At 41.3% G+C, this 26,307-nt stretch overlaps 1 protein-coding gene across 8 annotated transcripts in view; it reads left to right on the plus strand.

Moving 5' to 3' along the window:
* The window catches only part of FGD3 (FYVE, RhoGEF and PH domain containing 3), a 120,298-nt gene that overhangs the window by 26,123 nt on the left and 67,868 nt on the right, over positions 1 to 26,307 (plus strand). The window contains exon 1 of one of the 8 annotated variants that reach the window (XM_057413766.1): positions 10,358 to 10,750. The exons of 6 other annotated variants lie outside the window; for them this stretch is intronic. The gene's annotated coding sequence lies outside the window, so the exon portion shown is untranslated. Of the gene's footprint in view, positions 1 to 10,357; positions 10,751 to 26,307 lie in introns of those variants that run through there. One more of the 8 variants, XM_057413768.1, reaches the window with a different exon arrangement.

Below are 26,307 nucleotides of genomic sequence, written 5' to 3' on the forward strand. Positions count from 1 at the left end.
GGCACAAGAGCTAAGGAGGGATGAAATAGTTTACAGGGCATACTATGCATTTGTCATGTTCCTTGCAGCTCTTCCTCTTCCCTTTCCATCTATTACCCAAATATTTTGTTTTTAATTTTCAATCTTATTTTTCTTTTCTTAGAATTGTTATGGTCAACTCTTTTGTTACTCCTCAGTTTTGTTTCAAAACCCCACAAAAGAATTACACTAAAAAGGTAAAGCAGTAGTTCCTAGACAAGCTGCACTTTTAAACTGTGTTCAAAGGAGGTTTGAAATTAGGTGATGCGAGTTTATGAATCCCTGATTAGAGGCAAAGTTAAGGGACCATGACAGATTCATTGATGATCAACCTCAGCCCTTATTAAACATCTGCTGAAGCTCAAATTAATAAATTACAGCAGATTACTGCTGCCTGAGATGCAGTTATTGTTTGTGGGGCTCTGGAGGAGCCCCATCACAGTGTGTTAGGGGAACTAGTAATAGCAGTCTAGGGGCTCCATCCATTCTGCCCAGTTTGCTGCAAGAGATAAAGCCCCTTGTCCTCCCTAACGTCAACATAACTACTTGTTTCTTTAAAAAAAAAAAAAAAAGAAAATCCAGAATCTCAAGGTGTTCTACTGAAGGGAACAGAAGATAGTGGAGAAAACTTCATTTTCTTTTTGATTAAGGAGGATCTGAACAGATCCTGAAGGCAGACAGAAGGCTGTAAAGTTTGAAGGGTAACAAAATATTTGGCTTAATGTGAATTTGAGCTTACTTGTGCAGAAAATCATGTTTTACAGGTTGGAGAAGAGTGCAGCAATCATAAGGAGCTTCAGTGCAGCTTGGGTTAGTGCTGGTGAAGATCACCTGGGGCTTGGGTGGTTTGTGTGATTCTGGCACATCTTCCCGCTGTGGGGAACCCAGGGATTTCTTGAATATGGTGTTTTGCCTTTCCTCACTGCACTCAGGTGTGTCCAACTTCTTTTTTCCCTTTATTCCGACAGATCCAAGATGTGTTGTGTTCTGTAATCAGTATAATAGTTTCTCGCCTTTTCACCTTTTTCATATTCATTTAGCAGTATTGAAAGATATTTCCTTGAGAAAATGAGTTTCTTGAGCCAAGAGTGCATTGCCAAATGTTTGTCTAAACCGTGTCATTAGTATGGACGAAACAAATGATAATAAGCACAAATTGAAACCTCTTGGCAGTAAGCTAGAACAAAGAACTCTTTTGACTCTCTTGTGCCAAACATTTAAACCCATGCAAGAGACTGTGCTTAAAAGAACAACATTCAAAATAGAAGCCCTGGGTACCATAAAAGAGGCAAGTTTGTACAAGACAGGAGGGCCTGGTACTTTATTCCTCAAGCCAGGATGTAGTTTCATGGCTATTTGAAAAATAAGAGAACAAAGTAAATCCTTTTCCTGCAAATACTGAGCTTGTGCTGGCTCCAAAGCATCTCAGGCTGGGCTCTGGTCATGGAGCCATGGTCCTCAGAACAGAAATGCCCAGCAACTCGGGATGCTGCAGAGTGGCAGCTGGCTCAGAGGTTGAAGCACTCAGTCCATTGATTCGTATTTCTTTGGTTCCCTTAAGCAAAAACCTGCTAAATCTTAGCCAGGAGGTGATTGGATTTCTGTAATAGATGTATTATTTCATGTCAATAGAAAGGTTACTTAATGAAGTGCTTTGGGGTTAGTTTTTTTTTGTTTTGTTTTTTCTTTTTTTTGGTAAAGTCTTTTGCATAATAAATCAGTAAGTCTGATTAATTATGATTGAGCATATTCTGAAATCCAAGATGAAGGCTTTAGAATATGATTGAACATATTCTGAAATCCAAGATGAAGGCTTTAGAAATGACAGGCTTGAGTTGAGTGTGCAGGCGCTGATTTTTGATCGATGCAGTGCAGACATTAATAGGAATGGCCAGATTTTTTCTATTTATTATTTTATTTGTGTCCCTACAGTTTTAACTTCTCCCGTGGTGGAGCAGGCTGCACTGATTGCCATGCTAGGCAAGTGCACTGCTGCAGGTTACTGGCAAGGAAACCAGGTCATTTGTACCTCTTGAGCCTGATAGAGAAACAAGCAATTGAGTGAATTGTAGCCTTTTTCTTTACAGCAAAAAAAAAAAAAAAAAAAACCAAACCTAAAAAGACCTTTGCTTTGTTTTACATGAAAGCATACATGTACAGATAATTGCAAAAGCTGCAGAATAAAGCCTTACATGCAAAATCTTTTTTTATAAATCAGAAAGTGGAGTGATAGTCCATACTAAAATTGCAAATCTAATCATGGTCTCTGTTGCTGTGCAAATTTCTGCAGAGTAATTTGTCTAACACCATTTCTGTTGTTTCTGAATCGATTTGGAAACGAAGTAAGAGAAAGCAGCAGAGCTCTGAGTCCAGTTGTATATTTAATTGGAGGGAGACAGTGCAGTGCTCTAACTCCTCTGGCAGGAGGTGCTTGTACTGAGCTGGAAACCAGTGTAGGGGAGAAGACTCTCCTATTATCATAGACTTACAGAATGGTCTGGGTTGGAAGGGGCTTTCAAATCTCATCTAGTCAAATCCCCCTGCGTTGAGCAGGGACATCTTCAACTAGGTAAGACTGCCCAGAACTACATGTAGCCTGGCCTTGAATGACCACCATGTCTCTGGAAAACCTGTGCTAGGATTTTACCACCCTCATTGTAATATTGGGCTCTGTCACCTTTACTCATGAAAAGTAGCTGCTGACTCAACTAAATTAATTCAGTTAAACTTTTCAATTCCTTTGACTAAGACTGTTGTATTTTGGCATATGGATGAGAATTGGTCTCTGTAGCATTCCATATTTGCATATAGGTCCTTATAGAAATACAGTTTCTGTTCTGCATAAATTTACTTTGATATAAATTTATGTATGGGCCTACCTGCCTTTTACCATGGGCCAACCAATACCTTTAAAAGCAATTTTTGATAGAGGACAAGACCTTTCAAACATTAAACCTTGTAATGGCAGCTGTGGAATGACCCTGCTTCACTACAGCACAAAGAGGAAGCACGTTCTTTGAAAAACTTGAAGTTCTTCTTGGAAGCACTGATTTCAGTCTTTAAAGGGAACAACTTCTTTGCAAATACACTTGCTGCCCAGTGCAGAAAATCTGTGTGGTAGAATAATGTGTTCTATTTAGTATTTCTTGCAAAAAAACCCAACTTTTTTGCATTGTGTCTATTCTCTGTGTGTTCCTTTTTTTTTATTATTATTTTTTTAGTGGGACTTTGGGGGGTGGAGTGGGGTGTCCTCTCCCCATTCCCCCGCACAGAATTGCATAATCTGTTTGCACTGGGCCATGGCTAATGTATGGATTTGCTTTCTGCAGCACCTGTGATGTTCTACCAGTATGTTAGCAGGGGAATCCCACAAGAATTTCCCTGCCTCTCCCATGGAGCAGGGAGGAGGTGTATGCATCCAGAATACTTGAACTTCATTCATTTACTTTGGCGAATGAGAAAACAGAGGCTTTTTTTCCTCTGAACCAATACTAGCAACTTGTTAGCTGTGAGGGGGGAGAGGCAGCCCTGGCATGGGAGCTGGGCAGGATGACCACTGGCCAGGAGTCTGCTCCAGTGCTCCTCTTGCTGGGAAACCTTGGTAACATTCCTTTTTTCTTCTTTTTCCATTCATTTTCAAGCATTCTTTGTTTAGACTGTGAACAAAGTCTTGTTTTGGTAAGTATTTGTACAGTGCCTGCCTCTGTGGGCTCTGCTTTCTTTGGGGATTGTTAAGTGCTTTTGTAGTAATTATAAAATTAAAGTTAGACGCTGGAACAAGCTGCTATCGAAGTGCTCTCACCAAGAGCAAGGACTGGCATTCCTTATCCCAAATCTTCTGAAAAGGTTACCTACATCAAATGTATCCACATCCTCAGCTAGTTGCAAAGACTGATTCTCTTCACTGCTGTTTCTCTTCCCACTTTCCTCCTGCACTCCTCAAAGCACCTCTAAATTGTGTGTCCACCTTTAGAGCTACATGGAGGAGACCATGACCATGGTCACTTAGGAGAGGGTCAACGGAGACAACTGCTGTGGTTTGGAGGTGTGGGTTTATCTTTGTTTATTTATTTCATGGAGAGGATGAGATGCCGTGAGATTCTGGAGGACCAACTGTGTCTGGGCTTTGGCAGGAGAATGGATAAAAGTAGCTTTAGAAAATGCTACTGAAGGTGTCTCTTTGCAGTTTGCCCTTTTGGGAAGGATCCATGCCTTAAATGCCCATTTTAGGATTTGGCAAAATAAGTACTTTTGGGCATTTTCCTGGCTGTCTTTACTGCTGAACTTTTTCTGATATCAGGATGATATCGGACCTTTACAGACCTGAGCACTAACAGTATGTTGCTCTCTTGCACTGCCTGCTGTGGCAGCAGAGATGGGAATTTTTGGAATAAAGTTGTTCATTGATGTATTATTTGTGAATAAGTTTTCATTCCTGTTGTTCTTAAACAGACGATGCATAAAATTATGAAAAGTTAGTATAACAGCAGCAAACTACTGCTTTGAGAGTTTATAGTTAGAGGGAATGATTGTCAAGGTGAATGTGTGTGTGTATATATATTTATATAAAACATATGTACGCATGTAGGTATATATGTATATAAAAAGTAAGAATTATATGTATCAAAAATTTAAAAAGAATTGGCCTGGCTCCTGCTCTTGCTGAAGCTGTTTAGTGTTATGCACCGTTCAAAGTACACAACTGGTTCCCCTGGACAAAGGCTATCTTTGTTTTTTGTGTGAAGTCATGGTCTATTTAAAGCTCTGTGTTTTAATAATGAATTTTGCTGGAAACTGGAGGAAGTGAGACCATAGGGTTTTGTCTTGATAAAAACCGAATTGGAAATTGCAGAGACAGCTGTGAATAAATACACGTCACATTTTATTGTTTCTGCTTTCCAGTTTTGTTTCTCTGATTTAAATGTTTTGGAAGAAATTAAAAAGCTCGAATCAGTGACTTCATACAAGTAAGTTTTATCTACTTTTAAAGCATGTGCTGACCATGGACAGAAAATGAGAATGGTTAAGGCACTTCACACCTTTCAGATTTGTTTTTAATAGGTTTCGTTTAATTGGACTTGCCGGACTGACCATGTTCCCCCTTTTTCTCACTCTCACTGGTCGGGTCTTGATTTTCTCCTGACAGTCCCTGGCATGGTTTTAGAGTAGAGCACCCTGGTGACATGCAGCCCTGGGCTTAAAGTCTGTCTTCAGGGTTTGCTGCTTCAGGTAATCCTCAGCATTGCCTGTCTGTTGTTGATGTTAACGAAAATAATAATCTATTACTAGTACAATGAAATTTAATACTTTTATCGAACATGTGGAGTGAAATGGTTGTATCAAAGATATCTTATAAAGACCCATTCACCTAGTTTTATTGCAGAATGTATGTATTTTTTTAAGAAGAATAATTAGCAAACTTCAGTAGCTGAAGCTATTTGAGACTTAAGTCTTTTGACACCAGTTTTACCCTGCAAGTGATTTAAACCTTTCGCTTTTTTTTTTTCCTACAGAAGTGTCTAAAATAGGTTGCAGAAATCTGTATGACCAGGGCAAAATTTTCTGTTTAGGTTGTTTATGCCTAAAACAGCCAAGCTGCTATGGTCAAAAAGGAACGTATTTTGGCAGCACAGGTGACTGGCAGCAAAGCTAGTTTAATTTTCTCAAAATCTATTAGGTTTTCAAAACCTTATCTTTCCACTGAACAGTGATAAACACCCATTTCTGGCTTAATGCCACCAAGGAAACTCCAAGCGGGTTGGAGCAATCATCATTTAAAGTTGCGGTGCCCTTGTAGTAAAGTGATCTTCTGAAAAAATCACTTCAGCTTCCTTTATGGTGACTTGGACTGGGTTAGAATGTGTGTAAAACCTGCATGGCTCGCAGAAAGCCTCGTCGGGTGTCTGTCTGCCCACACAGACAGCTCTGCATAGGAGGAAATGGTAAAATACACCTTGCAAACCCCAGACAGTCCCTGTGTGTACCTCTGTATAGCTTCATTTTCATGAGCTGGCTGTTTCAGTTGTAGTTGTTCAACTTGGGGAGCTATAATGTATTTACCCGGTGTGCTTGTGTAGCTCTCGGGCAACTTGATAATTGTAGAGTTTTTGATGGTTATTCAGATGCTGTTATTCCACTAAAACAATGCCTCTGTTGCACAGTGCTACTGGATGGGTGCTGCTGGATGGGTGCTTTGTGGCATCTTCTGGTGGGGGTTGAGATTTTTTTATTTTCCTTTTTCTGCATGCAGCTACTGATACTACTAATACACAGCGCTTCAGGAGTCAGCATTACGTACACAGCGTTGCCGTTAGGCAAGCTGACAGGGTTTTCCTTTGCTTCATTTGCAGGTGAAAGTAGTTGCCAGTATTAAATAAAGAGTAAACAAACAGCAGGTGCCTCCTTGTTCCCTGTTTTGCTGTGTGCACAATTTGAAGTGTTTAACAATGGCCTTTTTTCTTTTTTCTTTTTTTTCCTTCTTCTTTTTTTCATTTTTTTTTAATAACCTCTTCTTCCATCAAGAGGTTGTCAATAAATCTATAAACTACCAGCAAATGAGAGATTAATTCTTCAGTTCTTTGCATGTGAGCAGTTATAATAAAAAACGTCAAGAAGATTGCAGGAGGATCACACAATAATAAATAGCCATTCACTTGTCATTTTTATTCCATTTAGTCTTCTTCAATAAAAGACTAAAATCTGTTGGGTTTTTTTTCCCTCAGCTTTGCACATCTGGTATCTTGCCTTGTTACCAGGAGATGCAGGTATGATCTGTATGTTGTGAATGCTCCATCCCTGGCGGTATTCAAGGCCAGGTTGGGCGAAGCCTTGAGTGGCATGGTTTAGTGTGAGGTGTCCCTGCCCGTGGCAGGGGGGTTGGAACTGGATGATCTTACGGTCCTTTCCAACCCAAACTGTTCTATGATTCTGTGGTTCTATGTTGGTATTAGCCACTTAATCCCAGGGGTGTAGGCTGGTAAGAGTCAATTGCTGCTTAGGTGTTAGAAAGTCTAAACCAGGAATGCTTTTTTATTTGTTCAGGAAGTCTCTGAAGAAACCTGCTGACTATCCTTTCCAGACAGATGGATATGTGTGATTTTTATATATGTTTCAATGGGTACATACCTATACATGTTCCTTGACTTCTGATAAACAATATATGCTATTCCTGCAATTTCTTGGCCTTGTACTGTGCTTCGATTGCTGCCTTTGTCTCTCCCTAGCAGGCTAACTTTTAAAGGAAAGAACAGTACATCTGAGCTGCTCCCGTGTGGATTCCACTGATCCTGCTGAACTTCCTTGGTAGTCAACACTGTGGCTTTTTAACCTGGTTTCCTGCAGAAGTGCCAGTTATGCAGTTTTCTCCCTGTCCCCTGGTGCTCAGTGACCGGGGGCTCGTTTCTGAGCAGGCTGATAAAAGGGACAAAGGGCTCCAGAAAGGTTGTTTTGTTTTTTAATTTTTCCTTTTATTTTTCCCCAAAAGTTATTAACCAAATAGGCAGGTTTCTGGAAAGGAGGAGACAAGTGGGCAAAGCAGTCAGATTGGCAGCCACCAACTGGGCAATGGATGCATGAACTGCTCCAGATCAGGCCCCCACCCACGCTGACCCATGCACAGTGAGAAGCTGGTGCTGGGCTCAGGGGATGTGCCTAGGAGCAGGCCAGGCCAGGTGTGCCCCCCTGCTCCTCCGCTCACCCTGCAGCCCTTGGGCTACTCTGGTGTCTGGCTCTCTGGATTTTTCAGCATTTTAACCCTTCCCCATTACTTGTTTGTAGCAGTTTTTTGCCAGTGCGAGCACAGTGTTTTGCTGTGTTTGCATTGGCTGATTTAGCTCTGCTCTCCCTTCAGTTTGCATAGGAATTGGGATTCTCTTTAAGTGAAACTTAGTGGTTATAAAGCTGTGTCGTGATTTAAAACCCGCAGAGGGTTCGTTCACTCACTCCCCCCCTTCTTTCCCTCCCTCTACTCCCGGAGGGACGGAGAGGAGAATCAAAAAGAATGCAACTCCCACCGGTTGAGATAAGAACAGTTTAGTAACTAAGGCATAACACAAATCACTCCTGCTACCACCAATAATAACAATGATAAAGGAAATAACAAGGGAAGAGAATACATCACCTCACCACCAGCTGACCGATAACTCACCCCCCCAGCCTCACCAAGCACTGACTCATACCTTCTCCAACCCTGCAGACTCCCAGCCCTTCCAGCTAACTCCCAGTTCCATCCTGGGCATGACGTGCTGTGGTATGGAATACCTCTTTGGCTAGCTTGGGTCAGGTGTCCTGTCTCTGCTTCCTCCTGGCTTCCCCTCCTCCCTGGCAGAGCATGAGGCTCACAAAGTCCTTGACCAAACCAAAACATCATTGTTATCAGCTCTGTTCCCGAGCCGAAAGTCAAAACACTGCACTGCACAGGCTACCAAGAAGGAGAAAAATGACTGCTACTGCTGAACCCAGGACAAGCTGTGATGGTGGGGGCAGCTGCAGGAGTACAGAAATTCACACCACGTGAGCTGAGTACCATGTCGTCAGCAAAACTTACTTTTATTGTGATGCTATAAGTAAGATTTTGGTTTATTCGTATTACACTTCTTGATTTGTGGCCTGGTAAAGAAATGTTTAGATCCTGTTTGGCTGCAGAGGAAAACACAAATATGTGGATAAGGCTGTATGCTCCTTGCTTTGCAGGAAAGTGGACTACATTCCTGCTGGGGTTTCTCCCCTCCTGTACCAGCCGTATGTCTTCTAGGGATGGTATATGTGTAGATGTAATATTACTTCATCTTCCTGCTGTGAGATGATGTTGGGAAAAAAAATTTTTCATTTTATGAATTTTTTTCCCATCTCTCAAAGGAAAGATGCTCTTGCAAAAGCTATATTAGTCAGAAAGGGACCCAGCTTAGGCTATTTCTCTCACCAGTTCTTCCCTGTCCTACTTGGTGGGAGGTATCAGGCACATCTCGAGTGGTGCTGGGATCACAGTGATGTCTCTGGGGGGATGAGGAGGGAGTTCCAGGGAGAAGGCTCTGGGTCTGGGGCAGGCGTGGGAGCAGTCACTTACAGGGTTTCTGCAGTGAGTCTTTTGCTACCTAGTGCCCAGCTGGCTTGTGACTGTTGTGGTGTCCTCACCTCAGCGCTGTCCTTTTGTGTGACTCACAACTCGGTTCCTTTCTTCCTGACTTAGCTTTTTAAGCAAGCCCACTGGAAATAAGTGAACATGTCATGGAATTTGGAGGGGTTTGCCCGTAGCTGCTGTGCTTACAGACCCAAAATGGTCTGCTGGGTGATGCAGGCTTCTCGGTGTCCTCCAAGCAGTGAGGACGTCTGGCTAATGTGCCAAGGTGGAACGCTGTTCAAGAGCTGTTATAAAAAAAACCTTTAGCAGTTCCTATGTATTCAGATGGTGCACGGGGACTTCTTCACATACAAAAGTTAAATGCATTCGTAATTAATGGTAAACTGATGTCTATGGAGTTGCTGTTGCTTTGTGGCAAATATTGGACAGTGAGTTTTGCACTTGGTCAGAAGCACTACATTAATGTCATTACCTAGCAGCTCTTGAATTGATACAAATTAGATTTGTAGCACATATAATCACTTTGATGAAATTGTATTGGCCATCCTGGCCAGGATTTTGGTTGTAGGCTTCAGCCTACCATGTCTTAGTTTAATTGACGTTTAATGGGAATGCTGACAAACCCAGGGAGAGGAACATGGCGGTGGATGAAGTTGGGATCTCACTGGGGCAGCAGCCTGGAGCAGGCAGTTGCAGTGCCTGCCCTGCTTTTGCTGATGGGCTGTTCTCATTTCTGCAAACAACAGCAAAATCATTGGGGTGATCTGTTTCATACTCTGCCTGATAATTGTGCGTAACAGAAATGCTGCCCTGCATCTTAATAAGCTGATGCTCCAATTTGAGCCTTCCTGAAACTAATCATCCTTGCTACAGCCTCAGCTCTGCAACAGGTTCATCTTTCTCAACCAATTTTTAATTGGAATTGAGCATTAATTCCCATCTGTGCAAATTCTAATATGTAAATGAAGTTCCAGTTCTTCATCCCCTCCTTGGAGGCTCTTACACCACACTTGTTTCAAACAGCATCCCCCCAGCATCCCTTAGCAGTTTCATGCTTTTCAGCGGTATGGAGTCTGGTGAAAATGAAAGTAAGTGCATTGTAGTGTTAGTAGTAAAACACATTTTATTCTCCTGGTGCACAGTCCCATGCAGCCTGGCGTTAAAGCATTTCACCAAGCAGCAGCATTGCTATCAGTGAAGCCCCCTCCCCTTCCCACATGTATTTCCATGGAAACCCAGGGAAGGCATTCTGCAGCCTCAAAACTACTTTTGCTCTTTCATCATGCAAGCTGGCATTGTCAAGGGCTGAGTGTATTCCTACAGCTTTGAATGACTAAAAAAAAAGCTGAATTTGGATGGGCAGTTGTTATCTGGGAGGCCCTATAGCAGAAAAGAACGGACAACCTTCAGGTGACCTAGTGTCTGTACATTGCTTAGTAAGGCAAACCCAGTCTTGCTACATTAATTGATTAACTTGGAGGGTGGAGATTATCAGAAGGATCCTGTGAAGCGAATCCAGTGATTTCCTGCAGCAGCTTGTGGGGAAGAAGGGGCAGATGGCTGGGTAGGCGTTGCTGGCGGGCTGCTGGTAAGCTCGCGTGTGTGATCTGCTGGGAATCTTGCTTTCTCATGGAGTCTTTAATGTCTTTTCAGGTATCGTTTAGAAAATGGTGTCTTAACAGATTCCTGCTCTTTGACTACATGATGCGTTTACGTTTTATTGGTGTATTAAGTGGGAATGTTGAGCAGCATTTGGAAGTGCATGCTCGGTGTGAGCAATTCAGGGGCTGGTAGTAAAATGTTTGCTGTGTTTCCTGCCATAATGAGCTGGAATGATTCTATGATCTCTGCGGTGTGGGCTTTCTAAAATCTGTATTTGTGCAGCATTTGGGTGGAAGTGTTTAGAGGATTTTATTATATTTGAGCAAGCTGAAGCTATTTGATTGCTGTGTGTGATACGAGTAGTATGTGGAACCAGTAGCACTTGGTTAAAGAAAACCGATTGCTTGCAAATAGTCTCTGCAAATGGGGAAGAATGAAATGATGTGAGTTATTATTTTTTAAAATATTCTGAAAGCAGAAACCTGTCTGATCCAAGCGTGCTCAGAACTGTTTCATCTGGTACCATCAATTGAGTGGTCAGCTCACTGGTTTTTAATTTTCTGCTCCTGTCTGTTTCCATGTTGTCTGAGTCCAGGAATCACAGTGCAATAATAATATTGATTGAAATATTTCAGGGGTGCTGCCTGATCAGAGGGTTGGATTGCCATTTAACTGCCTTCTGACATGCTGGCAGGAGTTTTGTTTTTCCTTCCTTGCATTATTTGGTTGGGAAGAAGTAAAAATGTAGCTTTCATCTAAATGTGTCTGAAGTGCATAATGGCTGTGAAGTCACCATGACAACACAGGGACCTGGATCAGATTTTTCTCCACCCTTTCTCTGTTCTCTTGTTTTTTAAATCAGTGTTATTAATGCATTCTCTGAGACAGTTGAGGGGGTAACTTACAGCCTGTGTTGGTATGGGACTTTTAATGCTATCCAGCCCTGGAAAGAATGTATGTTTGCAGGGTTTTCTTTGATTAAGCACAGTTCAATGTATATAATTTGCGCTACAACTAAGGTGGGATCTGAACAAGGACATGAGCAGCTCCAGCAGAAGTTAAGGATCTACCTTTCCCACAATTACAGTGTTGCAGCCCTGAAAACTTCTGCTGAGCTCTGTCATGGTCCCAGGGCTTCCCATGTTCTTGTGGCATTCCCATGTGGGATGTGGAGCCTGGGGATATCTGAAAGTTATGTATGAGCTAAGGTGTAAGATCATCTTAATTGGAGTTTGGGGCAAGCTGGAGGACAGGAAGAGAAGAGTCAGATGGTGGTGAAGAAACAATCAGTTCTTCCACACTTCTCTGCTAAGGGACCCTGAATGCACTTCCCAGGTAGGAAGAGAGTGGAGGGTTTGGCTAACCCTTCCACTTGCTGGGACTTACTAAATACACGCTGCCCAGAGCAAAGTGAGGTTGGTGTTCAGGTCCCCTCTTGGGCTGAGGCACTCAAATTTCAGAGTTTTTTTCCAGCCTGCCAAGGGTTGGACTGTACAGGGCCCTTCAAGCTCTTCTGCAGCACTGGCACCGTTCAGAAAGGAGTCAAAGGCGCATCAAGTTAGGGTGTGCGGGATGGGCAGCGGCTGCAGCACACTGCAAACACTTAAGACTGCAGCACACTTAAGGGGCTGTGTTGGGGAGTGATGCTTGGAGAGCATCTGGCTTCTGGTCTCCACTCCCACAGCTGCAGGCATCTGAATGGAGTTAGATAGGTGCCTACTTTGTGGTTAGTATTTCAGCATGACCCAACTTCGGAATCTTCTAGGTATTTACTTTGGGGAGTAGACACCTTATCTGGAGATCTCTCCCTAGTGCCACCTTCTGCCTCCTCTCAGCAGGGTTTGTAGGATGGAAGGGAAGGTGTTTGTTTCCTACTTGTGACAGCAACCTGTGTAATTTATAATGTATATAGAATAACAAGTAGCAGTAGATGCTCTGTGGAGGTGACATTTCAACGTCAGTAGAGGTGGGTAATCACATACTTCTAAGCTATCATACTTATTGATGGAAAAGGCCACTGTAATTTGGGTGAATGGAAGTAGAAATCATTGCAGTTGTTGCTTGTGCGTATGTAAATCTGGAAAAGTGCAGTGTCTGTGACGTTTTCTGAGAACATACAGACTTAGTTGCCCTTGTGCAGTTGTGGTATTGAGACAACTGGAAAGCAAATACAACATGCCAGAGAGGGACTCTTCATCAACGACTGTAGCGATAGAACAAGGGGTGATGGGTTCAAACTGAAACAGGGGAAGTTCGGGTTAGATATAAGGAAGAAGTTCTTTACTGTGAGGGTGGTGAAGCACTGGCACAGGTTGCCCAAAGAAGTGGTAAATGCTCCATCCCTGGCACTGTTCAAGGCCTGCTTGGACAGAGCCTTGGGCAACATGGTCTAGGGTGAGGCGTCCCTGCCCATGCAAGGACTGGATGATTTTAAGGTCCTTTCCAACCCAAACTATTGATGGTGACTTTTGTCTGTGTCTTATAACCCTGCTTGACGTGACAAAATGAAGAACTGGGTATTTTTCTTTTCACTGCTATCAGCTTGATGTCTTACTTGCTGTTACATGAATAGTATAACTTCTTTTAATTTGGAAAAATGTTGAGTTCTGTCTAATGCTGGGGCTGAAGCTCCAAGTAATGTTTAACAGGAATTATCTAGAGCTGGGTAGGATTATGTCCTTTGAAGAACCACATGTCTACATCACAGAACCTAGTTCCCTTCTCCTTAATGTTACCTGATGTTATCATTTTGAATATAGCAACTGTGCAGAAAATCCAGTCCTTTGGAAATTCATCTTGAGTATTGGAGAAGAGATTCTGTTTGAGCCAGAGGATCAAAAGAACGAGCTAAATCAGTGCTGGGAACAAGAAGGAAGAATCTGATGAAGTTACATTATACATTTTTTTGTGGTTACATACCTTCAAGGCTTTCAAGATCATTAAAAGTTAGGAAACATACTGTAAATGCTAGAGTCAAAACTTGAAAGTCGTGAACTTGGAAAAAGACAAGCACAAACAACAAAACAAACCCCCATCTTATTTCCAAGGTTTGAGCCAAGCCTTGTGCTGTAACAAAATCTAAGCCAAAAGAAATCCCTGTAGATGTATAAAATTGCAATGGGGATAAGACACATGGGCAGTGAAGATGGCAATACAGCGTTCTTGGTACTTAAGAGTCCTGGAGATTGAAATTATGCTTTTTACTTCATCTCATGGTAGCAACAGTGATTGAAAAGCTCACCTACAATCACCTGAAATCAAAGCATTCATATTTCTTTTTTTCCCCTGCTAATTTTCTCCATTTCTAAGTGAGGAAAGGAAAAACTTGATTTCAGTCCTACAGAATAGGGTCATGTTCATTTGTAGTACTTTATTAGGAACAACTTGGTTTTGCTCTGTGTCAGAAAGTGGCACTAAGTTGCACTGTAACTGGTCTTCCTAGCCTTTCCCAGTACAGGGGGAGTGTTGGCCTATGCACTGCCATGAAGAACTGCATCTGAGGTCCAAAAATTCTTTTCAACTTACAGGGTGTTTCCCTCTTGCAAAAAAGTGAAGGATTCACCATGGTTGATAAATTAACAATTAATTTTAAAAACTGAATCCTGCTTTTATAGAGCTGTTGTTCTTTGCCCCTCTTCCCCCTTCAGAAAAGCTTTTGCATTTGCAGGTTCCAAAAGGAAACCAAAATTGAGCATTTTCATTTAGGCGTGGGATCTATTAAGTTTCATTTTCCCTTTAAATGCAAATGTGTCATTAAAAAACCCTTGTCACAAGAATGATAGAGGTCTGGACAAAACACCTTGTTGAAAAGACTGAAGGTTTCAACCTCTTTGGTTGTCAAAGACAAGCTGGTTTTAACTGGGGTTAATCTTGGGTTAGATTTATTGAACAACTAGCCAAAATGCCACAGTCTGAGAAGGTGGGAAAATGAAACTGTGGTTGTTTTGCTTGTAAAGGTGACTTTTTTTTTTTTTTTTAAGAAGAATGAAAAATATCAGGTTTTGGATACTTCTTTTAGCCAGTGAAAGTCTTTTATTGCAGAGCAAGGGGTTTTGTTTTTTACATGCTGTTAGATAAAAATAATTGTGACACGGTGCTTCTGCTTAGTAGCCAGTTGAGTTGCTGTAGACCATATTGTTCCAGGGTCCCGCCAGAATAGCAGCTTTACCTGTTGTCCTACAGTGGGAGATGTCACGGAGTCCAGTTCCACTTTGTGCAGCCTGTGGTTTTGTTGGCTTCCATCCAAGCACAGTCTGCTTTCACACCCCTTCCCTGTGTATGGGATGAGCTGAATCAATGCAGAGGTGGGGGTCTATTTATTGACCTGACAAAACCCTTCTAACCAAGAATCATGTGATGTCTGGTTGAGGGAGCAGAGTGGGAGGAATCCACTTGGAGGAGCTTAAGTGCAGTAAAAAACCTGCACCATTAGTCCCACCATCTGTATCTTGCACCTGTGTTAATTCTGTCCTTTTGCACTGGGTAAACCATTTCTTTCTGCTATTGGATATTTGGTCTGGTTTGTTAAAATGTCCTCTTTTTGGAAATATTGCTGTGAGTAGCAGAATGAATGCCAGTTGCCATTAACTTAATATACTGGCATGGAAATAGATGTGACACACAGAGGACTAATGGAGCTCCAAGGCTGATCCCGCGAGGTGTTGAGTTTCCCTTCCATAGAGCACAAGCATAGTGCTCTTGTGTTCCTTCTGAGCATCCTGGATGGAGAAATACAAAGCGCTTCAGGACCAGACCTTTCAAGAGTTAAATGCACAGAATCAGTGAATATTTAGGTCATGGAGGACTGAGACTGGAGAAAGACTGAATGTTTCTGGCAGCTGATGGGCTTTGTGCTGGTAAGAGAGACTAGAGAATATCTTCTGTCTAGTATTAACATTAGATTTTGAGTTTCTGATTTTACTTTCTGTTGAGTTTGTGTTCTTAGTTGCATTTCTGTTGCTTTGCAAGAGGTGAGGTGTGCAATGGGTCTCTAAATGGGCTTTCTAGGACTTTCATCAGCTCCTACAGCCCTAGTTGGAGTTGACTTCCTAGTAACAATGGATGTTTTGAAGATTAAATATGGGTAATTTGCATTTTTTTCTGAGGAAATGCTTACAAAATTCAGCGTCTTAACTGACTTTCTGCAGGCCTTTGACCCATAAACCCCTTCTCAACGATATGGATAGTCCTGGCTTTGAAAGCTGAGTGACCGTTTGCATGGTGCGTGTTGTAACTGTGGTCCTGTGAGCAGTCCCTCTAACTCATGTGTCTGGCCATGTTGACACTCAGGCTTGAAAAACTGTTATTTAGCATCCTGGGTAAGGTCTGCAGGAGTCAGGTCTGGTCTGTTATGTCCTTTCTCTGCACTGGGCCAGACATGCCCTGGATGGAAGCTTGGTCTGATCATGCTTGCCTGCAGCTGCACCGGATGCAACAGTTCTTAGGCAGACTTTCATTCAAGCCCAGCCATGCTAATGTGGCTGGAGAAGTAAAGAAACTGGATCAGCACGGAATTTGTAATAGTGTTGTGAGAAGGGCTGGGTGTTGATGGTTTGGAGAAGAATCCACTGAATAAAGCTTACTTACTGAAATGCTGTTAATAGGACTTCTTTTCTTTTATGGTTAATGCCTGTGTTTACCTGGGAAGAGTAGAGTGGGAATGAGTAAGGGACTCTGAAACGCTGCTGTAGAAAAAAGTGGACATGTTTCCAGAAGAAATAGGTTTTGGAAATAGATGTATTTCATGCCTTTGGTCATGATGGTTGAATTTGTAAACTGTCATTCAGTGAAAAACATACTCTGTAATTAATTTTTTTTTTCTTGTCACTGGGCTTGTTTTTTTCTGATTGGTTTCTTGTCTGCTTCAGGAGAGGTTTGTCTTTATTTTGGAATGAATTGGCTTTTTGCTTGGCATTGTTGAGAATTGCTCAACCTACACTATTATCAGCAGTGTTCATAGGAAATTAAAAGCACCTTTAGTATAGGTATAAACGCTGAGCACCCTCACTTCTGCATGCGTGGTTAGTGAGGTAACTTGAAAATGTTAAGGAAAGAGGCAAGCATTCCCATTAACATGGTACGTTCTCCTGGTTTCTTATATTTCCAGGGGAGTGGAATTACATGCATTGTTAATGTTAAAAACAGATAGCATATACTTTACTATGTAAAATAGAACTGTCCTGGCTTCCTACTTTCCTAATGGTTTTCTTTGGCAATGGTTTTTAGCATGGATAGATCAAGACATTGCTGGTTCAATTAAATGGTGCCATCCTTGTCACTGAGAAAGAATATTCACAAAATTCAAATGTAGCTTTAAGAGAATATCTGTAACCTTGATTTGAAAGCTTGTTCTGTTATTTACGTGAAACAGTAATTTCTAGAATGTGCATTTGCTGAGCAGCAGCCTCTTGTGCCTGTTCTGAGCAGGGTATTTCAATGGCAACATGTCATTAACCCTTTACTATTATTAAAAAAGTTGAAATAGAATCTGACAATCTGGCGCCCTAAAGTGTTCAGTTGATAGCTAAATTATCTACCCAATACATCCTCACTTACTCCTGCACTTGCCCCATGTTGTGTGCCCAGAACACAGCAGTTTGGGTGAATATGTGTTTCTATGCTGATGTAGGGTGAGAGAAGACTAAGAGAACATTTCAAAGTAGGGAAAATCCTGCAGTTTTCCCTCATCCTTACGTATTTGGAAACTGATTGGAGAGCTCTCTCAAACAGTATGGGAATCTGTTTATTAAATTATTGTGAAATAGGTTTATTTCTAAGCCACTTTATTAAATCTAGGGGGATGTGCAAGCCTTTCAGGCTGTGTATGTGCTGCCAGTATGAAGCATGCCCAGAGAGAAGGGCTGAGCTCAGTGGGTCAGGCAGCAGTGTGGTGTGCTGAAGTCAGGGTTCTGGCAGGTGAGTGGTGGGGAGAAAGTTGCTTTGACCTTAAAGACAAAAAATAATTGGAAAGGTCTGAAGAAAAGTGATGAAGCAAATTGAGCTGTGCATGTCAGGAACTTTCTACAGACATTTTCTGCTTAAAAGTGATGTCCGACATTGGTTTACCTGTTGGCTTAATTACTGAATAGAGCAAGCAGAGGAAAACCAGTGTAATGCGCTCTCTTTGACTTCAGCTCCATTTAAAAAAAATTTTTACTATGTTGTGTTGTCTCCCTGGTGTTGCTCATGGTTTTCATGAATTCGTCAGAATAACTGATTGAGAGCCTACATTTAAAGTGGATAATATTTCCATCCTTACATAATTTGTATTGTGTGTATGGATCAAAGCCCACAGTTCCATGGGCAAAAAGATAATTGGGCTATGCAAATAAAGAGTTGTCCTGCTGAAAGGAATGTCAGCTACCATTGTACCCTGTTCCCATTACCTGCGGCATGTGCTCGTATGGTGTGTTTGGAGCTCCACTGGGAAAAGCAGAGAAAAGGAAAATGAGAACCCAGAACACAAGTTTTACATGTCATGGACTTATCAACATACATAATATCAAATCACTTCATTGTGGAGGCAGAAAGAAGACATTACACCTAATGGTGGGAGAAAAATTCCTCTGATGGATATGGACAGATCCATTGCTACATGTAAAGTAGCTCCCAATAATACTGTAAGTCATAATCAAAATGAGAAGAATTCAGATGTATCTTTTAGAGAGACAAATTTACAATACCTTTGCCAAAGGTTTACTTATTACTATTTGTTATTACTTATCATTTAATCATAAGAATTAGACTGATCTAAGTGAGTGGACTAATGATAGCCACCTCAGAATGCCAAATTTCATACAGTTTCATTAAGCCCTGGATTATTCAGCTCCCTTCATAATGAGTTGTCCCGCTATGTCCTCCCTTCATACTGAGTTGTTTCTCAGCACAGCTATGCGTAATATAGGCAGTTGGGTTTTGGAAATCAGTATTGTTGTTTCATGCAATGGTGAAATACTGCTTTATTGTTTATTCTTCACTGGTTGTACGACTATTAATACTTTCTTTGGTGGTATAGATTACATTGCTTTCAAGCTTGGTAATTACATCATCTTCAGTGTGGTAAAATTCAAGCCATCCTTGACCCAGTGGGGACTGTCTGCTAATGAATAGCTGCATTCCCTGGGGGGGGATGGAAATGCTGCGAGGGCTGGAGCAGCTCTGCTCTGGAGCCAGGCTGAGAGAGCTGGGCTGGGGCAGCCTGGAGAAGAGAAGGCTCCTGAAGGGAGCTGCTTCTTAGAGCAGCTCCAGTGCCTAAAGGGGCTGCAGGAAACCTGGAGAGGGGCTTTGGACACGGGCCTGTAGGGACAGGCCAAGGGGAATGGCTTTAACCTGCCAGAGGGGAGACTGAGATGAGCTCCTAGGCAGAAGCTCTTCCCTGTGAGGGTGCTGAGGCGCTGGCACAGGGTGCCCCGAGAAGCTGTGGCTGCCCCATCCCTGGCAGTGTTCAAGGCCAGGTTGGACACAGGGGCTTGGAGCAAGCTGCTCTAGTGGAAGGGGTCCCTGCCCGTGGCAGGGGTTGGAGCTGGATGAGCTTTAAGGACCCTTCCAGCTGAAACCAGTCTGCGATTCTATGATTCTCTGGTACTCAAACTTGCTCTGATTCTTCAGTGAAGAACTGGACTTTGGATGTTAATTATGCAGACAAAATCAGCGATTGTTTTAAAGCATTGTTAAGCACAAAAGCAAGAATCAATAGCTTCTGCAAAATATGGCACTGTGAATGGCACGGATACCATCTGGTGCAATTTGTCTGCATACTTTTGAAAGCACTGTGCAGAAATACGAGCTTAGCTTTCTGAGATGATTACCCTTAGTGAATATGAATACCAGCCTGTTTCTTCCTCCATATTTAAAGATAAAAGAAAATTCTGTCGTGTACTTCTGTAAAAATAAACAAACAAACCCAGGCAAATTAAAACCTGGCCTTAATCTTGCAGTCCTCCTAAATTGTCACTGATTTCAGTTTTTGTGTTCAGGGGTTTGTGCTACACAAGAAGTGTTGGCAGTGTGGGAACTTGGCTGTCGGAGCTGTGTGGCAGTAAACCCTGTGTTGGAACAAGGTTGGGCGTTTTGTAGTGTCAGACTAGGGGGACAGTTGTGTCTGTGTCTTTGTATGTATGCGCACACATCATTTAAGCTACAGTCACAACAGAAATAAGTTGCAATCGCACAGATTTCTTCTGATTGTGAGAAAGGAGGCAATGCGCATACAAAACCAGGGTTTGACCTCATAAATGCCACGTTGTACTGCTTCACTCAGTGAATGAGTTCTCTTACTTTCTAACATGGCAACAACTTAAAAAGTTTTTTCATCTAAGAAATGCATGTGAATGGTTGTGTGGCACATGCAAGACCTTTAAACCAATTTCTCCATACCCTTTATAGTCTCACAGCCAAAGTTTGGAGCCTGAATTATTTAGGAATGCCTTTCTTTCAAGCCATATTGTTACCCAGGTTGTCTTGCTTAATCTGATCTGCTCCCTTATCCAAGTACCTACAAAGTAAAGTGGATTTAGAAATAGCAAAGTGTTGAGCCTCTTTTGACTGCGGATGAGTGCTGCTGTAAGGAATTATACTTTTCCTTAATGAGACTTCCCTCTGTTCAGTTCTTCAGAGAAAATCTCAATTTAGTGGAAACCAGAATGTTTGAGAAACCTCCAGGAGTTATTTCCACCCGTTGCTGCCAATTTAACCTCTGAGTCAACTGAGAAAACAGGACAAAATGTGGCTTCTGCAGTGCCAGATACAGAATCCTTTTGTGCTGTTAGACCTTGGATCTGTTCTCAGGTAGACTGAAAATGTTAATGGATTTGAAACAGTTAAGGGAATCCAGGAATGTAGCTGTTTGCCATCAAATTAGGGTGGAACAGTAAGTTACCATTGATCAGCTCACATCCTCAGTGGTTAATGTGCAAGCTGTTGCCTGCCCCAGTTTTGAGATAAAATGTGTCAGTTTGAAGTTTCTTGTTCTCTGTGATCACACAGGCCATCCTGGCAGGTCTGAGGAGGAGGAGGCAGGCATTTGCTTAGCTGCAGAAACTCGGGATGCTGTTATCCTGAGCTCTGCTCATGCTGCATTCTCCTACCTGGAGCTGATGGCAGAGGGGAAAGGAAGATGTTTGTTTTTCTTGGTGCTAATTTCTTGCCATTGCTTGCCAACTTCTGGAGTGTTTATTGCTGATACCCATCTTACGATGCAATGTTGGGTAGAATATGAGTTTTTACCTAATGAAAAGGGAATGAAAAAGTTATTTTTACTGGTGGAGAGCTAGTACCGTGCTGGGGTGACTGTCTGCATCTCTGTGAAACAGTGTGAAGTGCCACCCATCAGCAGACTAACTGATTTCTACAGTCATCTTGCAAGAAAAGACGAAGGCCATCAAGGAAGATTAAGCAAGAGCAGAGTGTTTCATGTTATTGCTGGTTCTTACCTGTTCATGCTCTTCCGTTAGTCACAGGTTGACCTTCCTTCTCCTCAGTTTCACAGCCTGTTATAACTCTCAATTATGTTTGACATCACGCCTGTCATTGTAGCATCCGAGTGTTTCCAGTGCATCATCTGCTTATTGCAGAGAATTCTCAACTTTGTGATCACCTTCCTTCATCAAACAAGTTAAAATTAGACATGGGGAGGAAATTCACTTTCAATTCAAGCTGAAGTAAATTTCTTGACCTCTTTGCTCCCTGTTCTTCCTGCCATTACTGCTGCCCCAAATGACAGGGAGAGCCACACGGCCAAATGCTTTCTCTTTGGAGTTCTTCCCTCTGCAGCACAGCCCAAGCTCTCTGTGTTGCACAAGGTAGGAATAAGTGTCCCAACTGTCTCTTCTGTGCTTGTTGCTGCAGATATGCTGGAGAAATGGAGTGCAATGTGCACAGGCTTGCTCAGAAAGGCTTACACGAGTTCTGCTCATATGGCTTTGTTCTGTCCTAGCAGAATTTGATGCCCGAGGGCAAGGCTTTTTAGTCTTTAATCTGTCTGTAAAATGTCACTGAACATCTATGGTGTGGTGTAAATAACAACTGTAATGATAGTCTTGCCATGTGGTGTATTTCCTTGGGGAGAGCAGGGACTCCGCCTCCATGATTCCCAGTCCCTGATTCCCAGATGGTGGTGACTCTTAATAGACTTGTTTGCATCCTCTTTGAGCACCAAAACTATGTGATTTGGTAGTCTTTGACACTTCAAATGCAGTCATTATGAATCCTGCAATCTGCCTTTCAAGTGTTGATTTTTTTATTATTTTTTTAAATGCCAAGGCCTAGTGATTTAATTTAACATGATCATCTATATTTCGAACAGATTGCTGAGTGGATTGGATTTTTATGCTGTTAAATGTGATTATAATTTTAGTTCTGTGTTCAAAGAAAATAGTGTGTTGTTATGGCTCTAGATTTTATATTTGTAATTCTGAAAATGTTTTGAAATAAGATATATCTTACTGTTTAGAAGAATGAGGAACACCAGAGTAGATTTTAGACTATGTGATAAATTGATTTTTCATTGATATGAAAAAGTTTATAGAGTTTTCATGGCTATAAGGAATTATTTGATTTAACTGTAATCTAACTGTTGTAATTCCATTGTCAGATTAGATCAGTGAACTGAAATATTTGGGGAACGTCTCTGGTTGGGTCACTTACTTTGAAAACTGTACGTGCTTTGTGTATGCTATGCACTCTTGCATACAGGTATCATTGAATGTTTTTAAATTACATGTTTTAGTAATCTCAGAATTCTGTACATGTATTGGGTATCCACTAAATCCTACTTGTCAATGCAAAACTAACCAATCATTAACACACTTTATGTTTGTTACACTTAAGCCAGTCATGCTTCTGTCAAATGCATCTCCTTGTTTCAGGAAATGGAAGATTAAGGTAGTATTCCTCAGCTGTAGATCTTATGCTCTATGCCTTCTTAACATAAACCTGCAAAAAAGGATGTTGCCTTTTTGTGCATCTAAGAATCTAAAACTGGCTGCTTTGTGGAGAGAAAGAAGCATCCGTTCAGTCAAGGAATGGTTTTCCTAGATAGCTGGTTAGGAAAATAAGGCTGTAGATGTTGCATTCCCATATCTAACTGGGTGAAGAAGGTGCATCACAGTGAGAAAGAAGAAATACACTTGGATCCATGACCAGAAAATTGGAGAGATTAGCTAGAATTTTTTTCCATTTGTCTGTGGTTTTATTTTGGTTGTTTTATCAGCAAGCATGCATCTTGCAGTGAACAAAATACAGGCTCCTTCATGATCATTAGTGCAAATGAGCTTTTAAGTTGAAAACCACCTCTTAACAGTTACTTGCTTGATGGTTAATGTTTTTCCTCTGCGGTCATCCATAATGAAACCTGACCAGAGTTGTTTCGTTTTGAGAGCAGGCCTTTAGCTGAGGGAACCTGGAGATCAGAGTCGATCACTCTGAGTGGCACCAAGCAGTGTGTTCCCAAGGAGGCAGAATGTGTACTAAGGAATTTGGAGATCTACTGGTATTACCATGTCATTGTTTATTAATGATGCTAACTCAGGTCCTCACTTTAGATTTAAAGATACTGCTTTAGAAGGTGTCTTACTCATCTTCTTGTGATGTGACATTGACAGCAGTTCAGGCCAGCTGAAGCCAATATGTGATAATAATAGATGTAAAAAAGCTCAAACCAAACAAAACCCAGTTATCTGTAGCTCATTCTGAGGAACTGATACAATTGTGATCATATAAATAAATCATACTTTCATTGTCAATGACTGTAAGAGCTCAGAATTATAAACACATTGTAAGAATCATTAATTATCTGAAGTAATCTTGTAATGATCTTTTCTACTCTTTTTCTTATAATGAAAATTCTTTGCATTTTTCTTAATAGATTCTAAATTTCTGTAATCAGGTTTATTTTTAAATCCCTCCATTATTTCCAGTTATCTTTTATCCTTAACAACGCAGCTTTGCCAGCAAGCGTACTTTGTATGCATTGAGTATTTTCTATCCATATAAGGACAGTATCAAATAATGACATTGAAGTTTCATGAAAACCAGCAATTAGTGAAACAGCAATTGCCAGACAGTAAATGCATTTTATACAATAAAATTTTAGACACAAATACTCAGGTATGTCCTGTGTAAGTAGCATGGTTGATTATTATCCTTCTTAACTGTACATTTATATTTGAAAATGCTAGTTGCCAATCGCATTGCATGTAATGATGGACTAAACTCTTTCTTAGCCTATGTCAGGATTGAAAAATATCATCTAAGAGAGAGAAAAAAAATATATATAAATATATTTTATTATATATATATAAAATATATTTTCAGGGTATTAATTTAAATACATATTTTGGGATAATGATCCGATTCTGAAATTGTTGCCTGTTCATCTTGAGCTTCAGATTTCTTCAGAATGTCTTTAAAATCATTACTGGCAGAGTTGTCATGCATTTTTTGAGATGAAGTATATATGTTTATTTCTTTAGAATGAAGGTATAGTTGTCAGTCGTAAGGATTTTATTATTTGTGATTTATAACTGTTGTCCCAAAGAATCACCTGGGTGCTTACAAAATGTTCTTGTTTTCACACCTTGTAGTTCTTGATTTGATGAAAGTGCATTTAAAGATAACAGGAGAGATGAAATAGTTGCTACAGATGTAACAAATTAGCTGGAGTTTTGTTGGGAAAACTAATAATAGTTCCTTTTACTGAAGCTGTTTTCTGTAGTCTGTGTTATAGGCCTTTGAGATGGTGTTACTCTCTTTGGAGCTTGCCAGGCTGAAAAAAATATAAAGGGTGCTTTATACCATCCTGTCTCCGTTCTGGGATCCAACATACTGGAGCCAGTTCAGTGGTTTTCAGTCTCTTCAAATTTATTTATCTGCTTGTTGTTTGTGTGGACCACCTTTAACCTTTCCAGGTTCTTTTTCTTGCTCTCACTTCAGCCCTTAGAGAGTTGTGGGTCACAGAATGAAGAAGCATTGGTCTAGGTGAAGGAGATGTTAGTGCGAGGGAACTAATGCTTTGTTCATGGTTCCTCCATCTGGAAAGTATAGAATATGCTTGTATATCCCCTTGGAGTTGGAAGCAACATGGGTTTCAACATCAGGAGCACCTGGAATAACCTGACAGACTTGTACCTGCTGCGAGGATGCAGTCTACAGAGCCTGAGGCTGCACAAATGATGGTAGGAACTGTGTTTTCTATTTAGCTGTGAAGCCTTTGCAGTGTGGCATGGACCTTTGGTCATTGTTGTAGGCTGCTCAGTGCCTCTAGAGAGTGGTGTCTAGGTTCCTGGTGGCTGGACCACTCTGAGGCTTCCATTGCAATGGCTTTGCAGTAGCCAAAGTGGTATTGCTTTTTCACAAGTACAGTCATGAAGCAGTGGCTCAGCAGTAATGATGCTCTTGTTTTTAGCCTCTCATTTCTGCACAGCTGCTCTAAACTGTGGTTGCTGCTGTAGTAAATAGAATAATTCTCATAGATGTCATACCATTATCACAGAGTCACAGACTGGTTTGGGTTGGAAGGGATCTTAAAGCTCATCCAGTTCCAGTCGCTTGCAGTGAGCAGGGACACCTTCCACTAGACCAGGTTGCTCAAACCCCTTGTGTCCATCCTTGGAGATAGTCAAACCAGGTCCTAAACAACCTGCTCTGTGTGACCCTACTACTTTGAGTAGAGGGGTTGGTCTGAATGATCTCCAGAAAGACCCTTCCACCCTCAAAGACTCTGCAGCTTGGTCATTTTCTGTAAATTCAATTTTCAAGCAGAAAGTTACCAAGAAGCACTAAGAGATTAAATATATTCTCCTTTAATGATTATTGTGAACTACTGGGAATGCACTATTGTGAAATTGTTCTGTGTTTTGCAATGTGCAGCTCTGCTACCAAAATAGTGCATCAGTGTAAAAATACTCATTATGCTTTTCAATAATGAAGTGAAGACAGTTCAGCTTCTACACTATGAGGTAACAGCATGTTGTGGTGACAGAGGAAAGCTGGTCCTCTCCTGCAAAGAAAAAAATCTGAGCTGAGTTTTACCTACTTTTTATTTAGTACCAAAATAGACTTTGAAATGAGCAGAGGCTAACTACTGTTTTACTAAAACTAATAAAATTATTCAAGATGAAAAAAGAAAACCAGTCGTTTGGGACACTGTTGGAGGTCATCTATTGTCACTGAATCTTAAGCAAAGGATAATTTTTATTCTCCTTGCTGGTTAAATGAGAGTTTACTTACAGTAATAATGTGTGCTATTAAGAAGATCCACAAGCACATCAGCTGAGCAGTGTGAGAGTCTTGCAGGGTGCTTTGGTCATTAGCAAAACCAATCAATACTCTTCTAGTAGAAGGAGAAATGAAGCACATAAAGCCTATTTTTGTGACACAGTTTTAAATAAAGGCTGGAATCTGGCTTATGGAGACAAGCATCTGGTTGTTTCTCACCTTTGGGTAGGATAGTCTTTTAAATGACTGAAAGGTGGGCAGCATAACACTTTTCCCTCATTTTTTAATTTATTTTTTATTCTCCCTCTCCCTTCCCACAATATAAACAATTCTGGGAATTGCACATCTGCTATCTTCCTCTTTGAGAACAAAGAGATTGGGAGAGATTCCCCAAG

This window comes from Pezoporus wallicus, unplaced genomic scaffold (assembly GCF_028554395.1).
Source record: "Pezoporus wallicus isolate ANWC-B61680 ecotype Strahan unplaced genomic scaffold, APGP_CSIRO_Pwel_v1 contig_8649, whole genome shotgun sequence".
Taxonomy (NCBI): domain Eukaryota; kingdom Metazoa; phylum Chordata; class Aves; order Psittaciformes; family Psittacidae; genus Pezoporus; species Pezoporus wallicus.